This window comes from Varanus komodoensis, unplaced genomic scaffold (genome assembly GCF_004798865.1).
Source record: "Varanus komodoensis strain SLA01 unplaced genomic scaffold, ASM479886v1 scaffold3, whole genome shotgun sequence".
Lineage (NCBI taxonomy): Eukaryota > Metazoa > Chordata > Lepidosauria > Squamata > Varanidae > Varanus > Varanus komodoensis.
Window position 1 is genome coordinate 25,915,411 of NW_025335761.1, and position 26,477 is coordinate 25,941,887.

At 38.4% G+C, this 26,477-nt stretch overlaps 1 protein-coding gene across 5 annotated transcripts in view; it reads left to right on the forward strand.

Annotated features, from left to right (window-relative positions):
• Positions 1-26,477, forward strand: part of DPH6 (diphthamine biosynthesis 6) — a 267,666-nt gene that overhangs the window by 20,984 nt on the left and 220,205 nt on the right. Inside the window, exon 1 of one of the 5 annotated variants that reach the window (XM_044436305.1) lies at positions 25,696-25,741. The exons of the other annotated variants lie outside the window; for them this stretch is intronic. The gene's annotated coding sequence lies outside the window, so the exon portion shown is untranslated. Of the gene's footprint in view, positions 1-25,695; positions 25,742-26,477 lie in introns of those variants that run through there. 5 annotated transcript variants of the gene reach the window in all.

Consider the following 26,477-nt stretch of genomic DNA (forward strand, 5'->3'; position numbering starts at 1 on the left):
TTTCCCTTCAGTCCACTTGTCTTCAGAAACCTTGCTTCAATGTTTTTTGGCTTACAAATGTATTAGGTTTTGTACATTTGCATCCTCCATACACTGTGGAGTGGATGTTTTTGACAGTTCCTTTTAACATGCCAGAGTAACCCAAGGAAAGTTCCAAAGCTGATACAACAGTGCCCTCTGTAGGTTGCCTGCTTGCAGTTTCTTGAGGCTTTTTAACACTCACAGCAAAAAGCATGATGTTCAGTTTCTTCTTAGCTTGGTTCGAAGCTCATTTTCTTAAATAAAAATTCTGTTTTTAGTGGGAATTTTACATCCCAGGAACGAATAAATAAATATCAAGATCATGCTTTCTATTGGGTGGTTGGTACAATCATATTGACACAATCTCAAATTTTACTAGATGCTTCCCTCAAGTAATTGAAGGTCAGTGGAATCTTGAACAATGCACATATTCCTGTAATATCTTTATAACACAGAGCTTCAAGAAATAAAATGTTCATATTTGAAGAAACACTTCAAGGAGCTACTGTATGGTATTTTGCTGTTTTGTCATCAACAGTGCAACTCTGATTCATGTTAATGGGACTATACAGAAGATGTTTTGATAGCTCTTGTAATTTGCGACTTTTTGTATCCTCTTTACTAGATTTTGAATTAACTTCCTGTTTATACAGATGTAGTCTAAATGTGAAGGTTAGTGTTGGGTTGTCATGACAGTGTTGTAATTTGCATTGAATCATCCTTCATATTACTTTATATTATAACTCCTGTTTGTGTTACCCATAGTCAATTATAGCTGAAGCTTTTGGTTTACCTGTGGAGGGAATCACCTGAGGGCCCAAAGAACTCTTGCTCAGGTGATTACAATTGCACTGTCATTTGACAGGGATGAGCATATGCCCCAGCATGTGCTTATCTTGTGCTGGACAGTTCTCAAGTTACTCCTGACCCATGGCAGAAAATAAAAGTTATCTCATTTTATGCTCTCCACCATCCCCTGCCCCAAATAATGCTTGTTTATTAAAATACTGAAAGTATCTTGCATGTAAGAATAGGTAATAAAAAGACATACTAGATGAAGATAATGAAAGCCAAGAGCTACTGTGCATAGTGGTTAAAGTCTTGGACTGAGACTCAGCAGATCCAGGTCCGCGCAGCCATGAAGCTCACTGTGTGACTTTGGACCAGTCACTGACTCCTAACCTGACCTAACTTACATGGTTGTTTTGAGAACCTTCTAGTAAAATGGAGAGGAGGAGAACCTTCTAGTCTACCTTGGGTTTCTTGTAGGAAAAATGGTGGGGTAGAACCCTAATAGGAAATAATAGATACCAATAATAATTCAAGTGTTGTCACATCTAATATTATAAAACTATTCCTGTAAAAACAGATTTTCTTTTAAAGCTATAGTTTATAAGGATAGCCAATGATGGAAAAACTAAGTGTAAATATAGAGCATGCTACAAATTCATCTTTATTAACAGAAAGTCCTGCAGTAACTTACCTTCTTATTAAACCATGTGCAAGCTGTCCCCTTGCCTAGGACTACACTATTCACAGGAGCTGTTGGCTTTGTGTCCAAAGACTAAGGAAATCTAGGATGTTGTATGGAAGCTGTTAAGTGGCTCTCAAGTCAAGTGCAATTATCTGCTAAGCTGCTCTATTTAGCTAGTTCTTTTTCCTTGCCTCTTTCTTCAGTTCCGTTGCCTTTCTCTATGTTTGCTATTTTTGTTCAAGAGGTCAGAGTCTAATAATCCTTATTTTTAGGCTTTCATTTCCCTTTGTGCAACCAGATTGTTTTGGCTTTTGGGTCCCTAGTAAGGGAAAAGGCCTTCGATCTTTCTTCTCTGTAACAGCTTCAAGTAACAAAAGTCCAGCAGAACAATCTCAATATATCATCTGATTGACTCTATCTGATTGACTCTATCTGGACTTGGTCCTTAAAGGTATCAGGTGACTTTTTGGTGTAATTACTGCATTTTAAGTTTGCAGTCAAAAGCCAGGTGATCAATGGGCTCAGACTTCTTGCTGTGAGTTTCAAGTATCTGTGCTCAACCAGGAAGGGATGCCCCTTACTTGGAACCAAGACAAATGCATCTGCTTCAGTTGTCTTTTCCTCCTCAACATTTACTTATCCAAATCTATCATTTCAATCTCTGTTTGGCCCAGCATTTGGCACAAGCACCCAGGTGTCTGTTCACAGAGCCTTCCAAATCACGCCTTGTCATTTTCATAGTACCCCTTTCCACAGGTTACTTGGCAAATGCTAACCTATCTGCTTCCATCTCTTTCTTCCTCAGTGTTGGGACTATTAAATGAAATATATTGAATCAAGTGCCAGCCTTTTCTGTTCTGCGAGATCTTTGTAATAGCACTTGTAAATAGTTTTTTCCACTTAAATTAGGTATTTCCCTCTCTTTTAAGCACAGTACACAATAGGTTGTATGTGCACAATATTTTTGGAAAAGGTCCCTTTATTTTGGCATTTGTCATGACACATGCACATATGTGAGTTCATGTATGTGAGTGAATAATGTCACATAGTAACATTGTGCATGCTTGGGATTAAATTCCACTGAATTTGGTAGGAACTACTGTTAAGTAAATTAGAGATTGGGCTTGGGCTTTCAGGCTGCAAATCTGTGCACATTTACTAGGAAGTTGTGTCCTATAAAAGTCAAAAGAATGTAATAATCTCATGTAAAACTGTTTTGGCAAAAGACAGTAGCTGAGCTTGGCCATAATGAGGAGACTTGTAATAAACAGTGAAAACATCATAGATAGTATTTGATGTCCAGTTTAACAGAGAAGAAATGCTTCAAAGCTTGCATATCTGAGGCAACATGCCATCTATGAGAGTGATAAAAAAGAGTAAGGTGTATTTTCTTGAAGTGAAGATAGCGAATTAAGATTCACTTTAATTAAAATAATGATAGATGTAGATTACATTACTGGGGACAATGAATTATAGCTGCTCTGCCTAGTGAGAGGTTGTATAATTTACTAAGACTCTACAAAGAAGTGACAGAGTACCCACTGCAGAACGTTACGGGAAATGTCCTGTTTATTCTACATACATTTCTTTTTTTAATTAAAATGTCAATGATAATTTTATAGCACTCCACCAAAAAACCCAACCTTGTTTGATTTTCATCTTAGATGGGCTATGAAAGGAAATTCTTGTTGTTTCTGACTGAAAGAAATGTGTCATGAAGAAAATTAATTTATGCAATGTACATTTTAATTTTGTATGCTGTTTTGCACTAGTTTTCAGCAAAATTGGTAAAGATTTATTACTAAATTGTATTTATGGATTCATTTATAAAATTTTGAATTGTTACCATGAAAAGAACAGGGAATATTCCCTGCCCCCCCCCTTTGTTTTTGTTAAAGAGTAATGGAGAAAATGGCAAACTTGGTCATTTAGACCATCATTGCATTGATTCAGCCTTGCTATTCTTGATACAGTTCCACCTATATTTTGTATAGTTTGGACCAGTGTGATGAAATTCTAAAGTGGCAAGTTGGTGGAATCTTTTCCTTAGGGAACATTGATTCCAAAAACATAACATTTGAACCTCTGTGATGTAAAGGTGGTTTTGCTGTGTTGGAGTGAGGGCCATATATGAATCAGGATGGTAAAATACTGAAAAAACTTGAGATCAGGAAGAGCAAAGCATTTTGGGATACTCATGTGTTGATGCTATGAGACTACTGTTCTTATACATTTTGAAGTTCACTATAGCCTTGGTAATGTTAAAAAAAGCACTTATATCTTCACTTTTTTCTTCTTGCAAGTGTTAGATCTTGCATGAAATGGTCCAAATAGATTGAAGAAAATCAAATGAGCAATATTTATTAAGAATGCAGCACACAAGGCTGTCAACATATTTTTACATGTGTAAGGCCTTGGAACTGTGTAGTACAGGCAGTCCCCAAGTTATACATTTCCAAATTATGTTCTCTACTTATGAAGGACCTGTACTTATAAATGACTGGCCATGAAGCCCACTCATTAAAAAATTACTGTGCAAAATTGTCATCAACATAGAAAGGAAGTGAAAGGATAGAGAGGGAGGCCTCCAAAGCATGCCTTCCTGTCCGCCTCATATGGAAAAAGAAATGCCAGAATTTCCTTGCCACGAAGAGGAGGCACTGGTGAGTTGGGTTGGGTGAAGATGTTCGTGGTTTTTCCACTTTCATGAGGGACCTGCGTCCTAAACACCCACAAATGTGTAGGGCTGACTATATGCACTCTGACTTACATACAAATTCAACTTAAAGACAAATTTCCATTTTTTCAGGAACAAAACTCATTTGTAACCTGGGTATTCTTTCCTACGAACTAGATGGAGCTGGAACTCACTGAAATCATGGGACTCAAAATATACTTACAAACAGAGAAGTGTGAATTAGCAAAACTTGCTCTCATCAAACTTTTCCAAATTCCATCTTGAAGTTTGTTCTAACTTGAATGCATCTCAGATTGCAAGCTTTGTTTTTTGTTTTCTCATGAAAATCTATTTCATATTTCAATGCATATTTTCCCAATGGATGAAGTAATAGTGTAGACCTTTGACATGTATTCATTCTTCTATTAATAGGAGGATATTTTGTTTATTTTTCAAAAGTACACATTTTTTAATGTGCATTTTTCAAAAGTATGTGTGTTGTCAAAGCACATTGCAAGCTTGGAAACATAAGGCTATTAATTGCAGATTGCACCTGAGTTGGTATTTGGTACCAAAAAAGTCAGCTTCAGAAACCTTGATGAAAATGGATGGAAATGAATTTCTAATACATCCTTACTTATGAGTCCATCTTCATGGAAGCATAGGATAGGATATCAAACATTTTTTAAAAAATCCTGAACAGGCTAGGCATGCCATCGCTTATGTTCTTGCTCCACTTTGCTCTAAAGCAAAATCTGATTGTTATTCTGTTGACATGGATGTCTCCAAATATACACATACACACATCCAAAAGTATATGCTTTTATCTTTGGTCTTTATTCAGATAAAGGTTGCTGTATGCAGGTGGAAATGCATGATTTTCACAGTATCACTGTACTGTTACTCTAAGTTCTTGTGCAGGTAGAATGCCAGGAATAGTTATGCAATACATTCTGTTATTTCTCTGTTCTTGAACCATGTAAATAGGGTAGCCAACCGTTTTGAATGATCTTGCTTGCTTCCAAAGCAGAAATACAGAAACAGAATTCTTCCTATGCTTTAGTGCAGAGGGAGGGTAAAAGGATGTTGACAAGTTCCTCCTCCTACTCCAAGGTCCTTTTTTCTTTGAACAATCAACATGCTCTTTCTTTATGCTTACTCAGAGAATTAGATTCATTGGTTATTTAATCTTTTCCATAGATTTTAAGTTGCTAAGGTCCTTCCATAGATTTTAGGTTGCCGTGCAACAGGAAATGAAGGGAGATTTTAAGTACTGAGGAAAGTTTTAGGCTACTTGATCTTTTAGTAGTTCAAGGGCAGGGTGGGACTGGTTGGGATTTATTTGTTTTCCTGTTCTGTTTTGGTGAGCAGAAGGAAATTCATGTTTGTTTCTCCCTGCTTTGGAGCCCTTCAAGGATTTCCAGTCTTGTGCTGGATGAGAAGTATGAGCTCTGTTTGCCAAATCAGTTCCCAACCCCTGCTAATAATTTATATTTTTGGTTATATTGGACCACAGGCATATAATTGGCTGGCTTTCCCATCAGTCGCTTAACTCCAGAGTACTCCCCCAAAGTAGTGAGAATATGCCAAGGATGAATATCAGCTAAGATTATGCATGTGGAAGACTGACACAATCTACATTTGGTTTCTTCCTTGCCACCCCTCTGTTATTCCTTTATCAATTTGTTTGCTCGTTACTTGTTCTTGATGCTTGGTGGTCAGGGAAAGAGGGCTTGGATTTTGGGAAACTTGGTGGGTCAGATTCTTCCCTTGGAAGAATGTCCTGTGTCTCCTCATCAGGTTAGAGACCTCAGAGAGCCACCACAGGCAGTCACAACAACTAATGTGAGGGAGAGACGGTGTCTGACCTGGTAGAAGGCAGCTCTGAGATGAGTGCCATTGTGGACTGAACTGGAGATTGAATTAGTTTCAACATACTCACCTAGCTTCAGTACTCATCGGCTGGGCCAAGCACACTTTCTTCCTTAATTCTCCTCAGTGAGACATTGAGAAGATAACCATGGCATTCACTTCAGAGGAAGATTTGCTTTTACAATGCCCAGCTGGATTCCTGTTACCTATTGCACTGTTATGCCTTCCCCAGTCCGTCTCCCCCTCAAAATGTTAGACTACAAGTCCCAAGCTAGCTAGGGACGGGAAGAGCTGTAGTTGGACATATCTGGAGAGCACCGTGTTGGAAACATTTACATGATCAGGTATACTGAAAAGCATTTTTTAAATGAATTTTTATCCTGCCTTTTCTGCAGGGAATGTTAGGCAGCTAATGTAATCCTTCCCTCCATTTTATCCTCAGAATATCAGGTACAAGTTGGAGGATCATCCAGTTTCCTTCTGTTCCCTTCTTAAATGTCTTGTCTAGCCTTCTAGGGTCAGAAGTTGTATTGACTTCCAGGAAGCCTGGATAATAGCAAAGGAAAAAGCTTGAGGAGCTGTGAACAGGACTAGAACAGGCTGCAAGAAGCTGAACTCAGCTGGGCAGTGGAACAGTGGCCCAAATTTATTTCTTGGGGCTCTAGTTGTGTTCCACAGAACCCAAAATGTCCATTGTTCCCAATGGAAGGATTTTTTTTTGGTAAGCTTAACTGCTATGCAGAGGCAATTTTCAAAAGAGGAGGGGATGCAGCAGGGAAGGCTTGGCTCAGCATCTTGCTGCCTGCTGCAATCCCCTATTGCCCTGTATTGCAATACAGCTTAGAAAAAAAAGCCTTTATTCATTGAATTGAGATAATACAAATTGTCAGAGTGCAAATTAGTTGAAAAATGTATTTGATCTGGGTAAGAATTTGTAAAGTTTTTCCCTTGTGAAATTTAAATAAATCTTAGGAATTTTTAAATTTACACACACAGATATAAGTGGCCATATGCAGATTTTTTTATTTTTATTTTTGCAGACATGTATTCTATGGGGATGGGCCCTGCCCCTTTTCAAGTAGTTAACAGGTTTTTTTTCCTGGATCTAGAGGTATTAAATGAGGAAGAAATTCTAAGGCTGAATGTAGTTCTCTGCTTTTTAAGGAGAGACTATGGTCACAATTGCATTTAATGCCAACCTACCCTGCCAGTAAGCTTGGTGAATTGATTGCTGCTTTTACAACCCATGAAACAGACGATTGGGCTCACTGTAGCTTCTTGCCTTCCTCTTTTCCCCTCAGTCCTCCTGTGGGTATCGCAGAGAACACCATAGCAGGATCAACTTCCCTCCCTCCCTGCCATGACCATGAGTTGTTCTGGGCTTGCTATGGCTCCCACCCCCCTCATTTGCTGTTTTTTTCTGGACTGAATTCTGTTTTGACAGCCACTGATACTTCCCTATCCAAAAAACTCCATTGACTTGTCATATCTTCCTTTTAAAGGGATCCAGAGTTTTGGCAGCTGATTGTCAAAACTCCTTTCCCCAAGAAAAAAGGTGGGTGAATGGGATGCATTTTGCACTTTGCTGAGTAGCTTGAGTCTTGCAGAAAAGTGCAAAAGTGAAGGATCTTCCTGTGAAGGATGTGTAAAACACACCACCCACTTTTAGCAGGCTAATATCACTTGTGCTTTTGGTTCCTCTTGGCAGCTCATCATTTGAGAGCTCTTAACCCCACTTCCCCCCAGATAAAACCTATTTGGAACCTCTTTGGGACAATATACAGGGTACCCCGTCCTCCAGGAAAATATACGCAGCTGTAGCCTCAGATTTCACACTTGTGCAACTGTGAACCTCTACTCCGGATTCTGCTGGTGGCAACTTCCCCAGATTTATACAGTTTGGTTTTTAAACATCCTACTGATATGTACTCGATTTCTTTTTTAAATCATTTGTCCAATAGACCCTTGAAGGTGCTGCAGAGAGCCAAAAATATCTCTCAGTTGTGGCAGGGACTCAGGCAAGTCAGTGTACGCTTGGGCACTTTTGGTGCAGCTGATACTGGCAGGAGCCTGGGCACACTTGCCAAGAGTAACAGCTTTTTTGCTCTTGTTGCTGGCTCAGTAGGTGGTTCCTGGTGGTTGGTAATCCAGGTTTGTTTTTTCGTTTGTTTATTTAAAGTTTTTATATGCCATCCCCATTGCTACATAGCCTGGGGATGGCTCACATCAACAAATAAATAAAACATTACAATTACAATTCAAACTTGGAAACACACTGGCTGCACAATTAAAACTATAAATATTAAAAATTATTAAAATACTGTTTGAATAAAAAGGTCTTGGCCTGGCGCTGAAAAACAAATAACGACGGCACCAGGCGGACCTCTCTGGGGAGTGGATTCCACAGATGGGCCGCCACCACAGAGAAAGCCCTCCTCCGGGTACTTTGCTTCCTGATATCTCTCACGGAAGGCTCCCGGAGGAGAGTCCCTACTGCCGATCTCAAGGGGCGGGAAGGCAAATATGGCCGCAGGCATTCTTTCAGGTATCCGGGTCCCAAGCCATTAAGGGCTTTATAAGTAATAAAGGTTTGGACAGTACAGTAATATACTCTGGGTACAAGAATCCCAGTTACAACCCATAGTTTGTCATGGTGGCTTGTTGCCCTAAAACAACCTGCCTTGTAGGAATCTTTTCAGGGTAACATGGCAGAACTCATTGTGAATAACAACTCATGATTAGTTGTTATATGAACCCACTTGGTGGTATGCTGAGCCCAGTGAGAACAGTAGGGATGCAAATCAGAAATTTGAGTCTGGATATCTTAAATAAATATTATACAATATGTTGGGGTATTCCTGTTCTTTTGGTGTTACACATTCTAGCTTCTGGCTTTCTGACCCCTGCTGACCTCCCTTTGTTGGTTTGGAAGGTCTGAAGAGTAAAAGAACCACATTCAAGTGAGCGCAACACTCCCCTTAACAGGAACTTTGACAAGGCCGGATTCCTTTGTAAACACACCCATTTGAAATATACTTATATTTTCCCTGCCATGTTTGTTCAGGAAAGTTAAGAGTGAAGGGGTGTATCTCGCTTGACATGATTTTAAACCTGTCAAAAATAGGCGTTTTGTTAGTTTCAAATGTGTGCCACCATTGCATGCATAACACTCAGAAGTGAATGATTTGGTGTCATTTCCTTGCTCCACCCTAAAAAACTTCTTATCGTGCATTGTGTGTTTATGTATGAGTGTATCTGTCCCATCTATCTGGCATCCTAAAAGTCCTTTTTGGTCTGGTGGAAAGTGGTTTTTACAGCTTGCATATTGCCTTTTGTTGGCAGATGGGATTTTATCTGATAAGAATGTGTCTACAACACTCCACAATACTGCATCAATCTGAGTAGCTTGAGCTATGTAAAATGCAGCCTTTCCTGCACAACTCTGCAAACCTTCAAGACCAGTTCATTCTTCTGCTTCATTTTCTTTTAAGAGCATTGCTGTGAAAACTTCTACGTTTCCTCTGTTAATATTTTTAACCTTAACATTATTTTAAAATAAATAAATGTGTAACAAATTTTAAATAGCAAAGAGAAGTGAAAGCCTCTCAAAAGATTACCTGGTCCAAGTTGCAAAAGATGCACCAAAATGCTTGCATTTGCTTTCTAAGCCTCACCTTTTCAGATTGTCAGTGATTCAGAGCAGAGAGAAAGGCGTTTCCGTTTGTCAAGTAAAATATTACATATTTTCCACCTTCCCCACTTGCTGCTGATCTTATTTCAATTCACTCCCAATTTTACTCCATATTAAATATATTCTGGTTCTGGGAGCATCTAGTTTGTCAGCTCTTTATGTTATGCGATGGGGATGAAAGAGGCATTGTTGGGAAAAGCGGTCAGTCATTATTTATTACCCAATTGCCAGGGTGACTTATTCATTGCCTGCATCATCATCCCCCAAAGTACTGCTTTACAGAATGGTGAATTATGTTTCAGAAAAAGGATCAATAAATGCTTTCAGAGCAACATTTGCCATGAGACTCATCTTCTTTTATACCTATATGTATTGCACTAAAAGGTGGGTTTGGGGTAATTAAGACAGAACAATATGATGTAATAAGTGATTTGCATAAGGAATTTGTTTAGATCTGGAAAGCAAACCCTGATAAAATAGGTTTTGGCCAAGTATTTGCAGTTGATTAACTACTCTGGGGAAAATGTAGTACCATAGGTTTTCCTATGGTATGGCTAAGTGCATTTGCAGTTGATTAACTACACTGTAAAAAATTGCAACAAGAACTTGGCTCAGTTAGTGCACAGTATACATTTTCAAGGCTTTTAAAATGTTTTGCACATTCTACTGTTTGCACTGAGTTCACACAGATGTACAGTTGCAACTTGTCCAGAGCTTGCTAAATAGGGACTTTAACTTAAAGCTACTGTTTACAAAATGAAGTGAAACAAGGTAACTTTAGACAATGAGTCCCCTTACTTGAGCTTGCATTTTTATTTAATGATTTGCCCGTAGGCTAGATGCAGATGGAAGCATTGTCACCTATCAGCTATATAGTCTAAATGCCTTTAAAGAAAGATATAAAATATTCTCTGGTACATTCTTGCAGTGTATTGCAGCCTTGTTCCATTGCTTCTGTACTGAGGATATTTTTTAAGAAGCAAAAACTGGTTTGTTAATTTATTTAAAACACATATGCAATTCAATATAAAATTATAAAAATATGAAACAGCTTAAAGCATGGTTCTTCTCATAATATATAATAGTACATTCTGCCTCTGTTGTTATGCTTCTGGATCAATTAATAATTGCCATGCAAAGTTGTTTGACTTGACATATGTATATACTTGACCTGTGTATATACACACATGCATCCCACTGTTTGCTTTCAGGGGGGTTACTTCACAAGATAATTGTCCTGCACACGCTTGTGCAGTGGCTTGCATGCTAACATGTATGTAATACTTTGGGTAATCTGCAAATAATTAAGATTACAAGAAGGCAACCCTGAAAATACCTTTTTAAATGTTCAGCTCTACTGTCACTGTGTTGGGCTGCACTATACCTTTCTCACCCTTGTTAAGTGACAATGAAAAGGAATGGGTCATCTTTCCAAACTTAGTTTGCCTTGTTTTTGTCCCATGCTTGTTTAAAACTGTGTAGCAGTTTGCAAGGCCCTGCTGGTATTCTCAAACTGGATGAAGCAAGCCATCTCAGGCAATTTTCCTTTCCTATGACTGCAGCTTAGGTAGATTTGCAAATTAACTTACCATATCAATGCTTTCTAGGTATGTTGACCTCTGCTGTGCATGGAACAAGTAATTTTTGATAACATTGTACCATGGGAAAAATAGCCCTATAGCTGTTAATTTAATGAAATATTGTCATTTCCTAAACACATTTTCCTGATCCATCTAAACCTGAAAGCATAGTTTTTGCCCCTTACAATGGTGTCAGCTGCCTCTGAGGCTGGCCTTGCAACTTTGGAGATGGAGAAAAGGGGATGTTTCAGTGGGCAGACGGGAGACTGGAAAGGCCAAGAAGGGGGATATCTGAAGCCTTTCAAGGCTCCTTCTCTTCCCTCCAAATGCCTCAGCTAGAGGGGCAAATACAGGTGGGAGCATGGGGAGGCTAAGACTGCTGTTGCTCCTGCTTTGCATAGGATGATCATGAGGCTTTGAGTTTGGGGGCTTTTGAATATTGAGATATGCCTATGTTCTTAATACGTTTGATCTGGTAAAACATGGGCAGAAACAGCTACTTTTTATGGTTTTCCTTGCTTGATCAGGTATTGTATGGACAGACTGGATACAAATATGAGTCTGAATACAAACATGTATGGCAATGCATGTTTGGAGATGAAGCATTCAGGGTGGTCTCCTACATGGACTGAACAATGAATTGGACAGGCATCAATTTGTATTTTTCAGGCTGCATGTGCATTGTGGCACCTACGTATATTTGGACTGGAGTCATGATTATTTAAATAATTGTGGGAATTAGATGTGTTTTGTGTAGAGAGTGAAAAGTAATATGAATAACCGTTGGATAGAACAAAAAAAGCATTGTAAGTTAATTTCATATTGTGGAACTAGTAGAAGGTAGACATGAATTAAAAATTCTTTTCAGCTTTGAGCAATTACTATTTGATTTTTCAGAAATAATAAGTAGCTTAATTTGTACTCAAGCTTCACAGCATTGATGTTCAGGGCTCTCTGGCAGGCGGGGGGCGGGCAAGGAGGGCAAGAGTTTGATCACTACAAGGAGAAAAAAATCCCTTAGTAAACAAAGTATGGATGTCAGGAAATAGTGCCATGTAATAGAAAGGGTGACACAGGTTCAATTACGTTACTTTATGGCAGCACAGCATGGTGTGTTATTGATGATATACTGTATAATATAAGCCATGGACATTTGGTCCCTGTTCACTGAATTTTAAGACATCCAAACCTGGAAAAGCTTTTGAAAATTGTCAATAAAAGGAACTATTCATGCACAAATTCTATTATCACACTTAGTCTCCGTGCTTCCAGGGACTGAAATAGAGACTTCCATGTATTTATGGGGACAGCATGAGGATGAAGAGACCATGCAAACTAGAAGGAAGCTGGCAATAGGAATGCTGACATTGTGGTTACTGTGGGATGTATAGATTTATTTGTTTATTACAGGGGTGTGTATAGATTTATTTATTTATATTTCATTTCTATACCACCCCAGAGCCAAAGATCTCTGGGTGGTTTAGATGAGGTGACAGGTGTGTAGAAAAATGAAGTGAATAGAATATTGGTGAGTGTCTTTGCTTTTTAACTGTTTAATATAAGATAGTAATTAAATGCATTATTGGTTTTCTTGATTCTATACATATACAGTTTTATTTTCTTCCCAGCCTTTGTCCAAGAATTGACTTTTCCTGTGACTTGTTCCATGTATAACTGACAACCTCAAAATACATTCCCCATCCCACCTCTGTATTGAGACAACCATGTTAACATTTTTTGTGAAGATTTGGTCAAAGATACCTGGGTCTAATTGAACATTTATTTCTTTTCAGTAACTGAAATATTTAACATCCATTTATAGCATCCATGCTATTTCTCCCCACTAAAAATAAAGATCGTCCAGAGATGTAGAATTTATAAATTGCTGTCTTACAGTGTTATAAGAGGGTACATAGATGGTAAACAAATGTACTTTCTCACACTTCCTCTACTGTTGTGTTGTACTAATGTGCTAATATAGGAATGGGGTGGTATATAAAAATTAAATAAAATAAAGTAATATGGTGGATGCTAGAACAGCTCCTGCTTCTGTCCCTAGTAGTGTTTTCTAAAAATGACAGATTCATACAGGCAAAAAGGGTAGTGGAAACACAGCCTCCCATGCGCTTGAATACTTAAATCCTTCCTTCAATTATTTTTTCCCCAAATATTTTTTTTCCTTTAAATATTTTCTCCTTTAGAAAATGCTTCTGATTTCCCTAACAGACCCTTGTCGCACTGCTCTTTATTTTGCTTAACTACTGCCAATCAGGCTACTCTGCTTCAGTCTTAAAGTTAGCTTCCTGAATCTCTGCATTAATGCCAGGCATGCTCTTCTGACTTCCCCTTTGAGTGGAAGAACAAAACTATTGACAGTATACAGTGGCTTAGCAGTGCACACACAGCCACGCAAGGCACCTGTATGGCATTTTGCAGCCATAGACAGGAAGCAGAGTCTGTGAACTCCATTTTATGACAGCTTGGCGACACTGGGAGACCTACTCCTCTTTATGTTTCTGACTCTTATTTGAGGGAACCTTACAGTGAAAATCAGAGAGAGAGAGTGTGTGTACACATGTGCATGCGCACTGTATACAGTATATAATAAGTCATTACCGTTATATTCCATTGAACATCAACCCTCTAAAGCACCTTAAGAAACTGAATAATGCCAGGTTGCAGTTTGAGACAAATAGATTGAATTTTGTTGTGTATTATATTACCAGTTACATTTATTTACAGGCTTTGTTTTTCTTAATGAATAGTTCTTTTTAGGAACCTGACACACACAATTCGTAGTGAAACCTTTACCCTATGCTTCATAAAATTTTTCTCCATTATTCTCACAGAGATGCAGTCATCAAGCTTGAAATTAAGGTTCCACTCAAACACTGTCTCCTGTCTTTTGCAATATCATTCTCTTTGCTATTTTTAAGTTTCTTGGAATGGAAAAGAAATTTCATTTGTTATTTAGCTGGATGGTGAAACAATCATGTCATTTTATTGAAGGTATTTAAAATGTGTAACTCACTTTTCTCTTAGAAGGTTAGCATATTGCTTTGCATAGTCAGTACTGATTTTATTCCAAAGCTTTCTCCAAGCATTCCTCATTAATTTTAAAAATACAAAGTGTATTGCAACAAAGGCTTCCAGTTTAAGTAAAATTGAGAATATTAATAGAATACTAAAATAATAATCTCCAAAAAATAAAATCTAAATCTGGTCCCAGAGAGTGTTTCTGCAGGGATCTTATTAACAGCTTTATAATGGTATTGTGAAATCACTGGCCAAGTAGAGAGTGTTGTGTACAGACAGTTTTGGACAGCAAATTCCCTAAAACCACATATTTATTTATTTAAAAACTTTTCTACTCCGTCCTATAAATAAAAGTCTCAGGATGGTCCAACGACAAAGGCGCAGCATAATAACTATATTAAAAACCCAGCTAAAATAAAAAAACATCTTAAAATAATGGGAAAATAAAAAGGGGTTGGCCTGGCTCTGAAAAGAATAAAATGTTGGTGGCAGCCACACCTCTCTGGGAAGCATGTTCCACAGACAGGGTGCCACCACAGAGAAGGCCCTCCTCTGGGTAACCACTCTCCTAATCTCTTTTAAAGAGGGCTCCCAAAGAAGGACCTCCAATCCAGATCTTAAAGGGTGGGCAGGCACATAGGGAAGGAGATGCTCATTCAGTTAACCAGGTCATAAACCGCTTATGAAACCCTAAACACCTTAAAATGGGCCTGGATTTCAGTTGGTAGCAATGTAGATGGTAAAGGACCAGCGTTATGTGAGCATATCTGCCAGTCCTTGTTGACATCCTGGCTGCTCTCTTTTGGACCAACTGAAGTATCCGGACCATCTTCAAGGGCAGCCCCACGTAGAGCACATTACAGTAGTTCAGCTGGGAGGTTACCAGGTCATGGGTCACCATTGCTAGGCTCTGCAAATCCAGGTAAGGGCACAGTTGATGAACCAGCAGAACCTGAAGGAAAGCACTCCTCACCACTGCAGCCACCTGGAGTTCCAAGGACAGCTCTGGGTCGACAACTCCCAAACTATGGTCCTTTAGGAAAAGTGTAACCCTGTCCAGGACAGGGCAGAGATCACTTACCTGGAAAACTGAACCACATACCAACAGGACCTCTGTCTTGTCAGGATTAAGCCTCAATTTATTAGCCCATCACATTGGACAGACACCGGTTAAGGACAGCCACTGTCTCACATGGATTGGATGTAAAAGAAAGGTAGAGCTAGGTGTCATCAGCATACTGGTGACTCTGCAGCCCAAACCTCTCCCAGCGGTTTCATGTATATGTTCAAGAGCATGGGGGATAAAATGGAATATATGTAGGAATTTGATCTAGACAAGGATAATGATTGTGCTGGAAAGTTCCTAGGGACTCTGGGTGTGTATGTCATGGTGACTGAAATTGCAGATTGTCTTAGTGGCCAGTAGATATGCTACTCTCCTTTTTAGAATTTTAGGGTTCGGAATTTCGCTTTGGATGACCTCAGAGAGGTGGGAAAAAGAGGGACTCCAGGGGGAGACAGGAGTGGCAAGATCCTTTTGCCTTAGTGTTATCTCTCCTTGTAAGTGAGGTGGATGGGCCCTACTTTGACTTTTTTCTTTTTAGGTGAAATGGTGAGTATTTTTTCTTCCTCTTCCCCAACTAATTTGTTCTTGGCAGAAGGGCGCAGGATAGACAAAGGGCTCCATTGGTCCCATGTCAGTTAACCAGTCAACTATTGCCAAATAGCAGGCAAATATTCACCCTCCCCCCCACACAGTCTATTAAATCCATACAAGTGCAGGTTGCCTCCCAGTTACAGAAGTACAAATTAACTGCTGAAACCATTTAGCATATTAGTATTTACAATTGGAAATATAAAAAGCTGTGAACGATCTCTGTTGGATTGCTTATTTTATTTTTACTGTTTGTCCTGGAAGCTCAGGGTTAGTCTACATAGTTATAAGTTAGGTAAAAGAGTCCTTTCGTGCAGACTTCTAAAGGTTCTTCTTAATAATGCTGTGTGCCAACTAAGATGTTAATTTGAGCAACTCAGAAAGTTCACTGTGCTAAAATGCAATTCTTTGTGTGTTACATTAACATTTAAAAACTCAAGGTAGTGAGAGATAGTGACTGGTCCAGGGTTACACAGTGGGCTTTGCACAGATTTGAACCCAAGAACTTCTGGGTCATCACTCTAATTTCTGATGCACAAAAATAATAATCAGATAAGCAATAATTATATTCTCATAAGCAACACAATGCACTGTTTAACAGTTAGGCTTGCAAACTTTGAGTTTTGATTTGGTTATATAATTTTTATAAAATACTTGCCAGACCTAGTTTTTTTGTGACATTTTAAACAATGACTTAGCTCAGCAGTGGGGAATTTGTTTAGCAGAGTGTCTGGGAGCTAATTTCTGTCTTTCAGAACCTATTGGATGTTGCACATCCCAGCCAACTCGGTACCGCATTTTAGCAACAGTCTAGTCTAGCAGAGAAAAAAAGCTGCAGGGAGTATGCCAAATTGGCTCCCCAAAGCTCCAGGCAGTGTGTTATTTTGCAGTAAAAGGTGTGCATTTCCTGCACTAAAACAAAAACATGCATTTCTATCCCTCTGCAGTTCAATTTGATGGTAATTGAGTAGCACCATGGCACCTGCAAAGATCACAGAAAAAGACAGGGAAGAACATGTTGCCCATGGACTTTGTCTTTTCCACTCTTGACTCAGATGAAGGGGTTAATTATCAGCTCTTCAGCTGACATAAAACTGTGGAGATAAAACTTAAGAACACAGGAATATAATTCATAATCAGCAGGATAGATTGACAAACTGGATGGATGCAGTTAAGAAAAATGCTAAGCTCTGCGCTGGGTAAATAGAATGAAATTAAAATAAAGTCTGTTGATACAGTGTGGTGGATACCTTGGCAGCCGTGCATGCAAAAAGGTTCTCAGAATTGTTTCTGATCACCAGTTGATCAGGCAGCTGCAAAAAAAGTGAATGCAGTTTTACGATGCATCAATAGAAGCATTATTTTCAAGTTATGGGAAGTAATCCTTGCACTTTATTTGGCACTAGACAGACCTCATTGGAACTTTTTATTCCATACTTTTCAAAAAATTTCCATTTACATGCAGATTTTGAAATTTCTGTCTTGTAATAGAAAAAATGTCCTGTTGAGCAATTAAAGAAACATCTGTTTAATACAACATTAATCTATAGTTTAAATAATCCATAATTCACAGCCCAACAACAAATCATAGATTCTTTTCTTGGGTGGTTCATGCTTAACATCCCATAGTTAATCCAAAATTCTGTGTTTGTCATAACAACACATGATTCAACAATCCATACTTATCAGTGGGACTGAATATGGATTACATGCAGGCCAGGTGTTTGAGACATGTCAGCTTAAGATGCATTAAGGTAGGTAAGAAAGTTTAATAGATTGAGGCATGGGATGATTCACTTATGAATAAACACACAGCAGTTCTTGATAAGTTGGTATGCTAATCCCTTGCTAGAATGCTTATATTACATTACACTGAAAGGAAATTACTCCCATGTAAACATTTTTGGATTAACTTGCACATGCACATTGGTAACTTTTAAATAATCCTTTTTAATCTTTCTGATTTTTTGGATAATCAAGTATTTCTTGAATTTGGGTTAAAGTTCTTAGTCTAAGAATCAGTGGCTTGGATCTAAACTGTTTTTAGCATGGATGGAAAAGTATATCCACTTGTGCATGTTCCCTGACATTACGAATACCCTTTCCTGTAGCAGCACTGCACACCTTTCCCTGCCTCCCCATGTAGAGAGCTTATTGAGCCCCAGGAGCAACATTTCAGGGGCAGAAAAGGGTAGGAAGGAGGGGAAGGGCAAGTGCTTTTGCTTGTGTGCTTTCAGACTTAAGACCAATACTTTATTAATATTTTGAGCATTTTATTAAATGGATGTCCATGCACAACTTTAACGTAAACGACTAATCTGAAACAGTTCTGTACTGCTTCTAATACTGACTTTATGTTTTGAAAGTGGGGACCACTGGCAGCAATGCTTCAGTTGTTTGTTTTAAGAATGCCTATTGAAATGGATGTCACCTTTGGCATGAAGGCTGTTTAACCTATTTAGATTTTCACCAGTGTCCTCTTCTGTATCTTCTGGGTCTTATGTGCATTTATTTAGTTGTGATAAATAAGTCATTGCTAAGCTATATTTTCTTTTGATTTACCATAGCTAACTTGGTGTCTTTGCTTTGCTTTTCTCTTTACTCAGATACTATTAGTATTGTAATTTATAAAACCTTGTTAATGGTATTTAAGTGAATTGTTATGGTTCTTATCACCTGAAAGCAAATGCTTTGCAACTAACATTACAAAAAACCCAAAAAAAAGCTATTTTGTATTTTTCTTGTGTTGTGCAGAAAACTTTGGCCTCTAGGAATCCCCAAGTACAAGCCAAGTGCTTATGCATGCCACTGAAAGATCTGCCTCAGATCTCTAACTGAAGTATTTAATGTTTCATCATTGCATCCAGTGAGGCTTCCCTGACTTTCTGTAGGGATTTTTTGGGAAGCATGTGGAGCCGCTTGAGTTTTAGCCAATCATGGTTTTTATGCTTTGGATCTAGAAAAACAGTATAGAAATACTCCTCCTCTTCCTAATAACCAGAACAGAAAAATACCATTCTAATTATTTGCTTTGGCTTTGCTTGAGGATGCACATAATCTAAAGGTTACATCTCGATGTTCTGCATGTGAAAGGCATATTCAGTTTATGTAAGGAATACTTTTCACCATGCATTAAGAGTACCTAAATGCAAATATTTCCTCTGCTAGAATATATTGCAGTACTTGCACAAGTGTTTATGGAACAGTGTGACGTTATTTTCTGCCTTCATACAATTTCTCCGACCCAACTCAGGGTCATCAGCCAGTTCCCATGTGCTATTTATTCTTTTAAAAAGTCAGTGCTGAGAAGTGTTTTATGTTGGAAAGGTATTATAACTGTTGTGCAGCACATACTCAAGTGCATTTTGTGCAGCTGCCTGAATATGAGTGGTGAGAACAGGAAAGTTCCTTGTTTTATTTCTGCATTCGTTCCAAGGGAGATTTTTTTTTTAAAGGGACTGTTTCATTTTATAAATGAATATTTTTCTACTACTTATGTGTGTCTGAAGCTTTGTAAAGATTTGACAAAGCAAGGTTCTAATAATTAGCTTCATGATGTCAGTTGTTTTTTTTAAAGGATCAAGTTTAAAAGAATCCTGACAACTGTGTTATGAACATGGCCATTAAACTGCTAGTTCATAGTTGCACATTGAATGCAAAATCCTTTACCGTTACGGAACAGTTTAGTGGGCCTCTTTAATGAGCTCTATATATTTAAAATGCCTATTTCCTGTCTGAAGCTAGAAAAACAGTACACCCCCCCCCCGACTGAAAACTTCTGCTTTTGTTTAGTCTATGGTAGAATTATTGATGTTGCTTTCATGATCAGTGATTGATTTAAGAGTATTTTTTCTTTGTATTGTATTCAACGCTGACTGCTGTAGCAGCAGTTCAGTTATTTGAGAATTGACTCAGCTCTTGTTTGTCTTATTTGGAGTCATTCGTGTGTGTGTGTGTGTGTGTGTGTGTTTTATGTGCCTAAATTAGTTTCTACCATGAGTGAGCAACCTACTACCTTTCAGATCTTTTAGACTACAACTCCCACAAACTCTGAATAATGGCAGTGCGATCTGGGCATTGTAGGAGCTGTACTGCAAAACACATGGAAGGTGCACCTTGTTTATCCCTGCTGTACAACCAGTAAAGGTAGGATCCAAAGAACCATAGAGTGAGCATGTGAATATAGCCCCTGCCCATTTCACCTGGAAAACTACTCCCCAAGATTATTCTGGGGGATACTCCAGAGCAATGCTTCAAAGAAGCTCTAGTAGGAGGAGAAACATCTGCAGTGTGTCTCTGCTATGCTGTGAGCATGGGTAACCTCTTGGATCTGTCAGAATCTGATATAGCTAGAAAGGATTTCCGGAGCTCTTGGCAGCTCTTCAGCTGGACTGAACATGCTTCATGAAGCTTGAAGCTACATTAAAGCTATTCACAGAGTTGTTATATTAGTAGGGCCATTAGGTGATTTACATGGATGGGAGAACTTCATACACTGTTTGGTGATGCTGTCCACTTGGATTGCAGAATAACCTGGCTTAGAAACAGATTTCTGTTTGATTGTCTCTATAAGTGCATTTATTTCAAAGTAAGTCCCATATGACATGCAATAGTACTGGGAGTTAGACTATTATTTCTTCCTACCGAAATATATGCTTCCATAAGAAGAATGGGGAAGGGACCATTCCTCCTTGCTGGCAACCATACTTTTTAGAAATCTGATTTAAGAGGTTGGGAAATGTTTTAGAACAGAATTGGGGTGGGAGATGCAGGAGATAAGTAAGGAAGAGAAGGTGTTTGAAAGGATTCTCCTCAGACATTCTTGGGATTTATCTGACGGAAGTAAGTAAGGGTTATTCTTACTAGGCAGAATGGTTATTATTCATGAGATACAGAGGTACTGACTGTTTGGTTAAACAAGGCATACATTTTAATAATTTTGAAAACTGAATACCTTCAGTTTGAAGGCATAGGAGTACAGGCATACCCATCCTGGCTGATGGATGGTATACTGGATGGCAACTTGAGGATTATAGTACCTTGAATAAGGTATTAATGGAAGCTCAAAAATTAAGCATAAGTAATGATTTGTGTATTTTTAAAAAATGTTTATCTTCTGATGTTAGAAATACCCCCTTCCCCACCACCTGGAATTAAAAGAACCCACACCAGCTTCTAACAACCTGTGCTAAATAGTCATAATACAGTTTCAAAGGAATTAAAATTGAATTCAAAACCATATTAAAACTGAAAATATGAATAATGGCTGTACTCATGCAGCCTGTGACCATAGTTAAAACCTTTAGTAGTGATGCATATATTAGTGCAAGAAAGGGCAACAGCCTTGGTGAATTTGTAAGCCTGTTCTTAATGCTTTAACCTTGGTCAGGCATGTCATATTTGCATAGGTTTTTAAGGTATAATCCTGTGAGCTCCTGGCATTGCAGGATATTCCAGATCCAACTTTGGAAATGCCTTTAAGTCAGAACTGTGAATCCAAATTTGGAAGGACTTCCCTTCCACTGTTGCAGGTGATATGCTTCCTTCCATGTTTCCACATATGGAAGACTGGTTTTATAGCCATTGCGAGGGATAGGGAGGTGAGTGAGGTACTGCTATCATCCAAGGAAAATAGGCCATACAAATATTTTTGAAGGTGAGGGGAGCATGTAGGCATTCCTTCTCCCTTCAATTGTATGCCCATATTCCTCTAGGTATGGAAAATTACAGGCAGGCACACTGTATGGAAAGGCCGATTCATTCCTAAGTATGGATGAATTTTGCAGTTTCTGCAACTTTCAAGTTTTCTAACTTTGGATGCACCTGTAAAATTGGAAGCATTTGAAATTACATTTGCATAAATGATAGTGCTTAGGTAACCTGGATAAATTCTTTACCATGATCCCAATAGTTTTTCCATAGCCTTTTATCAGGATAGTAACAATAGTGTATCTTTGGCCAGTTTTTTGTGTTAGAAAAATTAATGCATATCTTACATGAATGAAATTACTTGATATATCCTATATTATATCTCATTTAATTTTGCCTATGTGACTTGACATTTTGTTTTTGCATATACTTCATTGCGCTCTGTGCATATTTGATATTCATCTGCAAAGTTGTGCTTACCTGAGTCATGGCCCTGTTATGTCATGAATGCAAAATACATATTTCAGAATCTGACATATCAAGTATTTCTTCTCAAGTAAGGTATGATTCATTTCATTTAAATAGTTCGAAGTACATTATTTCTCAGCCCTATAGGAATTTTATAATAGCAGGATTGAACCGTTTGATGTCCTCTTGCCTAATTTAGGTTGAAATGTTGTTTTATGTAAAAACACATAAACATAGAGGTAATAATAATCTATTAAATACACTCATTCTCCTTATATCAAGAGACCTGGTCTGAAATGCAGTTGTTTGTTGTTGTGTGGGGGAGAAGCTTATTCATGCTTATTGTTAATTCATTTTTCAACAGCAGATTGTGTCCAATTTGCCATGTACCATTCATATTAATGAACATGTGTTAGGTGTGAAGCTTCCATATACTGAGTTACCTTATGGGACCATATAACCTGGCATTGTCTGTTCTGACAATGGCTCTTTGCGGTCCTGTTATCTTCTTTCTGTGAAACTTTTAGCTGGTATTAGTGTTGTTTAAAACTGGGACCTTCAAGCACAGCATGTGTTCTGCCACTGAACTATGGCCTTTCTGTGTTCAGATAAAGGAAATAAATTTGAAAGAGTAATGATAGTTTAATAGTCTTGAGTGCATACCTGCAGTCATTCAAATATGTTAATGAAATCCCAGATTAGTTAAGGAATAGATGCATTATCTTCATCTAATTGTAGAAGAACATGCTGACCTGGATTGTGTCCCTGAAAACTGGTTGGACAAAGAGGATGGTGTTAACCTCTCCCAAATGTGTGCTGCACAAGATAACACCTGGTTATTTGTATAGTACCCAGCTTGATGGTGAGGGTGGGGGTCTCTGATCAGGAATCCTCTCCAGTGGTTAGCCAGCCTTGAAAGTCTGTGCCTGCAGTTGGGAATGTTCATGTATATAAGGAAATATGTTAAGTGTGCATTCAGAGATGGGGTGAGAAATAACATTTGGTTTGCATTTCAGTGTGAACTTTCCAAATGTGCACTTATTGAACCTATGTGTGAACTGCAATGCAGTTAGATGTTAAAAGCAGTAGTTTTGGGAAGTTTGTGATGTAGTTCACAAATAAAATGCTTGTACAAAAAATGCATATGAAAAAGGTGCAGAAAAATGTTTCACTTGCTTGGAGAAATGCATACTTTCGAAAAAGTTTAGTTTGCAAATGTTTGTTCAGGCAAAAATAAATTTGGAATCCAGTGTAGAAACAGGATTGAACAAATATGAACGTGGAAAAGAATGAAATATGAAAGGTGAGAAGTGGAATGAAATCAAGTTTGACGTATTCACCTGTCCCTAACTGGCCTATCCTTGCTGAGCTCACACATGATCCTGCTACTAAATTTATGTTTCTATTCTGCCTTCTTCTCAATGTGTGGGTGTGCATGGGAGGGAAAGCATGTTTCAGAAATTTGGAAGCCAAAGCAAGGATACAAATCAAGTCATTGGTTAAAACAGTTTTCCAAATGGTTTCAATTTTAACTTCCATCAACTCTTAGTGTTGTGAGCGGAGTTCTCTCTCCTAGCAGTGACAGTCTCACCACAGTTTCTTTGCCAAACATCTTTATTTTACATGTAGTTCTCTGAGCATATACAAAGTGAAATGTTGAACCCTGTCTGGTTTTCTTCACCCAAAGCTTTGCTTATGGATCTTTCTGAGCCTCTCCCTTCAAGGAGGAGCACTGTGGAACTGGGCTCACCTTTGCTGCTCCCTCTGAGATCCCGATTGGGCCACCCTATGACTGTGATGATGGACTGTCAGGTCCACCTTCTCAGGAGGCTGGAGTTCCCTCTAGATGCTGTTGCTGTTCCTCATTCCCATGGGCAGGTTGACTAGGCCTCAGGGCTGCCCTTTAACTAAACTCTTCTGTAGTGAGCGCAGGGTACCCAGGCCTTGGACTGCAGCTGGAACTGGGTCTGTTTCAACAATCATCTCATTCTGAGTCTCAGCTGTCAGCCCTGGCAGGATAGGCCAACTCCCCTGCATTCATCTCATTCTCAGAATCTGAGCTGTTGGTCCAGCCAAAATGGTCAGCCTCTTGTGCATGCCTTTGAAGTTTGCCAGAATGTGCACACCTGACATTTACTAGACTAGCCAGTGGTTAGGAATGCTGGGAGTCTAAAACATCTGGAGAGCACCAAGCTGGGGAAATTGGATTAGCAAGTCAAGAAAGGTCAAGGGAAGGGCATTATGGGTTACTTTGTATATAACATTAATTTTTATACCACGGAGGATTCCTAGATAAGTTAAATTTCTAGAAATGTTTAAGCCATTGGAAAAGTATTTTTTCTCTTTTCTCTGCTCTGGGAGAAAACTTAAATTTGAGGCAAATTGAAAACTGCAACACGGATTTTTAATATTCCATATAGATAGAAGGCATTTTGTTACTTTAGAAACATGTAATGTGTTATGTATTGCCTTGTTCATAAATTATTGGTAAAAACATGGAAAAGTCACTTCAGTAAATTTGTATGTATTATTTGAATAATCAGCATTTTATTTATTTAAAATATTTTTTGGCTGTCTTTCAGCATAGAAGCCCTGCCAAGGTAGTGTAAAATAATAAAACACGTAAAAGCAATGCAGTATTCAAAGTGATAAAACAGTAAAATAATTACATAATAAATTTTTCAATAAAAACAATAAAATGCAATTTTTATTTTTTGTGGAAATGATCTAATACATGTTCCCACTAGTGTAACAGCAATTTGTTGTTTTTTCCCCTTTGCACTAGTTTTCTTGCACAAGCTAGCGCAATACCAGTAGCACTTGTTACACTATTGTTTACTACAAAATAACATAATTTATGAGCAAACTAAGTTGTACATAATAAAGTTACCATTTATGCAAACCAGAAAGAACTTCAATAAGTAGTCTCTGAAACTTCTGAAGTACCTGAAGTTTGGCATAAAATGGGCCAAACAGATTGGAGAAAAGCAAACCAGCAATATTTATTAAGAATACAGCAAGCAAGGCTGTCGACATAGTATTGCACGTGTAAGGCAGAATGCCTTGGAACTGTGCAGTTCTTAATTAGAACAATGCTTTTATAGTTTACCTCATCCTCTGACAATGTTCTCATAGGCCCCCTCCCTTCCCGAGACTGGGAATTTTCCTCCCTCCAGTCATACCTTATCTAAGGGTGACTTTTTCAAGATATGGCTCAAATACTCCTTCTTGGCCTAGTTCTCTTATCTAGGAGCAGTTCTCCTATAGCTACAGACAGATAAGTTTTCACTTTAACCCTGTAGTTGTACACCATCTTCTCCAACAATCCACTCTTTTTTTCCCTTTTGGAAAAAGCCCTGACCCTAACTTTTTCTTCTTTTTCTCCCTTTTGGGGGAAAAATAATTGTAATGTACTTCTTTCTTTTCTTTCAGGATCATCATCAGTGGCACACTCACTCTCTGAATACAACCTTAGTACGTCAGATATTCATACCTATACAGAGAAACTAGGAAAAGTTCAGAGGAGGGTAATGAAGATGATCAGGGGACTGGAAATAAAGCTCTGTGAGGAGAGATTGAAAGAGCTGGGCATGTTTAGCCTTGAGAATTGAAAATCAAGGTATAGTACTTTTCAAATACTTGAAAAGCTGTCACACAGTAGAGGGCCAAGGTCTCTTCTTAAGCAACCCAGGGTGCAGAACATGAAATAAGGGGCTTAAGTTTCAGGAAGCCAGATTCTAGCTAGCTGTCAGAAATTTTCTGACTATCAGAGCAGTATGGCAATGGAACCAATTCCCTAGGATGGTTTTCTCCCACACTAGAGGCATCCAAGAATCAGTTTGAACATCAAGGATGCTTTAATTTGCGTTCCTGCATTGAGCAGGGCCTTGGACTCTGCACTTGATGACCTTACAGACCCCTTCCAGTTCTACTATTCTGTGAATTGAATAGCAGAAAATTCATTACACAGTGAGAACACATTGTAATGTTTATAAAAGCATATCCTTTTAACATGCTTTAAGTTCATTCAGTTCTTGGTGACTGTCTCCAGATATGAACACTTGCAACATTACGCTTCACTATCTCAGCTAGCTTTTTCTAACTCATTAAAAAAATTTCTTCAAGTTACAAAAAGTTTCCTTACAATCAGAACTAAAGATATAATATCCCTCTCTTTTTAGTTGAAGGGTAGCTTAAGGCCTGTCTATTTGCTAATTTTAGTTGATGTATATTTTCTATTCTTGATTGGAAGTCACATATCATTCTAATAGCTATTTTACTGTTTGAATAATCAAACAATGAACTCATTTAGACCTAATATGGTCTCCTAGTAATTTTGTCTGCTTAGGCTAGTC